At 37.0% G+C, this 2,888-nt stretch overlaps 1 protein-coding gene across 1 annotated transcript in view; it reads right to left on the bottom strand.

Moving 5' to 3' along the window:
• LOC114075302 overlaps nt 1–2,888 on the bottom strand; it is a 22,995-nt gene that overhangs the window by 18,388 nt on the left and 1,719 nt on the right. The gene's annotated exons all lie outside the window — the stretch shown is intronic.

Below are 2,888 nucleotides of genomic sequence, written 5' to 3'. Positions count from 1 at the left end.
TGATTTTTAAATAAAAAAAATTAAAAGTTAATCCAATTGCCATGTGTCATCGCTTCTTTGGTCCATTTGTTATGTTTGAGAGTTTGAAATGCACGCATATTTCTCTTTTATTTGACTATCATTTTGTGTTAAATTGGTATAAATTTGTTAAGGTTCAAGTGTTCAATAGGTATGAGGCTAAATTGAGGTGTTTAAGTGAAATATACGGACTACTTTAAGGGGCCGCATATAACTTAAGCCTTAGTTTAATGACTAACAAATCTTTTATAGTCCCAAAATAACTTAATCAACCACACATTAACCCTTAATTAATTTATTAACTAATTATCTAATTAACCTTACTTTGACCAAAATTTGGCAGTGAACCAAGGCTCCAATTGACGAGTCACGTCGATGGTCCGTTGACCAAACCACGGCCCCGTACTGGTCATCCGTGGTTTGTGTCATAGACCTTGATTTTTTGGGATTTTTGGGATATGGATAAGTATGAACCAACGAGTTCCATCGATGGGTCTTTGACCCATCGACAGCTTGTCATTTGGTTCATTGATTGCTACTGTCAAACGACAACTTTAAGGCTCAAATGTTAGGTTCCTCTTCAAGTACCCTTAGGGTGGTTCTTGGGGAGTCGTACCTAGACGTTTCGATCCTAACACACTCTAATATGTGTTTTAAAACTCTTTACCAAATTTTACTAAATTTCGACTCGTATAACCCCTTGAAACACCAAGGCACACTAGCTCACCTTTCACAAATCTCCAGACGTCATGGTCGTTTCTTGAGGTTTTAGTTCTAAAACTTTCTAATTAGGTTGATTACATTAGTTTAGGCTTAGAAACACTGTTTTAGAGCTTAGTTCTTCATGTGAGGCCCTAGACTAAGTCATGGAATTTCGAAGTGTTACATTATCCCCCCCTTGGGAACATTCGTCCCCAAATGACACCTAAATCCTTTTATAGGGAGAGAATGAGACTCAATACTAGAAACCAACCAACAAAATAGCACAACATAAGATCATTATGAGTCAAGGACCATAGGAGTACTTCAAAACTCCACTAAACACATAAATATGGAATTACACATAGCAACTCAAATAACAATTTACCACATATTAGAGATCAACACTTCATATCACATAATGAGGAACTATCTTGTCAACATCAACATGAGCTCAACATAAACATCAAGACTTACCATGCAAACCTTCTTTTAATACAACATTAAACATGCTTACTACCATTTCTTGAAGGTAACTATACACATAACAAAAATAAGTGCAAGTTAAGTAAGAGAGTATTTTTCAGGGAAAACTCATTTTATCATGAACCTTTACAAAAATATGCACATACCTTGAAAATCAAGTAAAATTCACATTATTCATGATTTCTTAATTTTGAGAGGAACTACTAACGTCAACTTTGTCTAGAATTTTAAGGTTAAAGATGAGGATAACGGGACTTCATACTGGCCTCGGCCTCCCATGTTGGTGGTTTCTCCATATGACTTTTATGGAGGCCACCTCTTTCTTCCTCAACTTCTTGACTTGGAGATATAGAATTGTAACCAGAACCTCTTCATAAGAAAGGTTCTCATCCACTCCTAACCCTTAAATTGGGAGAATGGATAACAGGTCACCTATACATTCCTTAAGCATGTAGACATGAAATATGTGATGAACCGAGGCTATTTCACTTTGTAATTTCAACTCATACGCAGCCTTTTCCGACCCTCTTCACTATCTCATAAGGACCCACATACCGGGGATTATGCTTTCCCTTTTTACCAAATCTCATCACCCCTTTCATGGGTGAAGTCTTCTAGTAGAGTCAATAATCTACATCTAATTCAAGTCTTCTTATATTGCTGGCAAAATATTTTTTCCGATTATAGGATGTTTTCAACCTATCCCTTATTATCACATCCCTTTCTAATGCCCCATACATTATCTCGGGATCAAGGAGTGAAGACTCACCTACCTCACACCAACCCACTGAAGACCTAAACCTCCTACCATAGAGTTCTCCAAATGGTGCCATAGAAATACTCGAATGGTAGATATTATTATAGGAGATCTCTATCAATGGTAGGTGATCGTGCCAATTTCCTTTGAACTCAATAACACAAGCTCTTAACATATCCTCTAGGGTTTGGATGGTACTTTCCTCTTGACCATCCGTTTGAGGTTGAAAAGTTGTACTAAGTTTCACTTGAGTACCTATCCCATTTTGAAAAGACCTCCAAAAATGAGAAGTGAATTGAGCACCTCTACCCGAGATGATGGACAAGAGAACCCATGAAAATTCACAATCTCGTTAAGGTACAACCTTGTATATTCCTCCACCGAATAAGTAGATTTGACGGGAATAAAGTGGGCAGATTTCGTCAATCTATCAACAATAACCCATATTGAATCATTTTGCCTACGAGTTCTAGGAAAACCCTCTACAAAGTCCATATTGATATCTTCCCACTTCTAAGTAGGGACATCCATCACTTGAGTTAAACCACCCGATCGTTTAAATTCAGCCTTAACTTGTAGACAATTAGGAATTTAGCCACAAAATCCGCTATATCTCTCTTCAAACCATCCCACAATTATACATCTTGAAGATCACGATACATTTTTGTGTCCACAGAGGAATGGAATATTGGGAACCATGATCCTCTTCCAAAATTCATCCCCTTAGACCATCTACATCCGATAAACACAATCTACTTTGGGACCTAACTACCCCATCCCATTGGGAGAATGCTTCATTAAACTTGCTAAGAACTAATTCCTTCAATTCCATCAAAGAGGATCAAGGTGTTGCATAGACTTCACCTCCACCACTAAAGATGATTTGGAGGTATCATGCACTATATATATATATATATATATATATATA

Source organism: Solanum pennellii, chromosome 12 (genome assembly GCF_001406875.1).
Source record: "Solanum pennellii chromosome 12, SPENNV200".
NCBI lineage: Eukaryota > Viridiplantae > Streptophyta > Magnoliopsida > Solanales > Solanaceae > Solanum > Solanum pennellii.
Note: the sequence above shows the minus strand (reverse complement) of the source record. Positions and strands in the feature narration are given on the sequence as shown.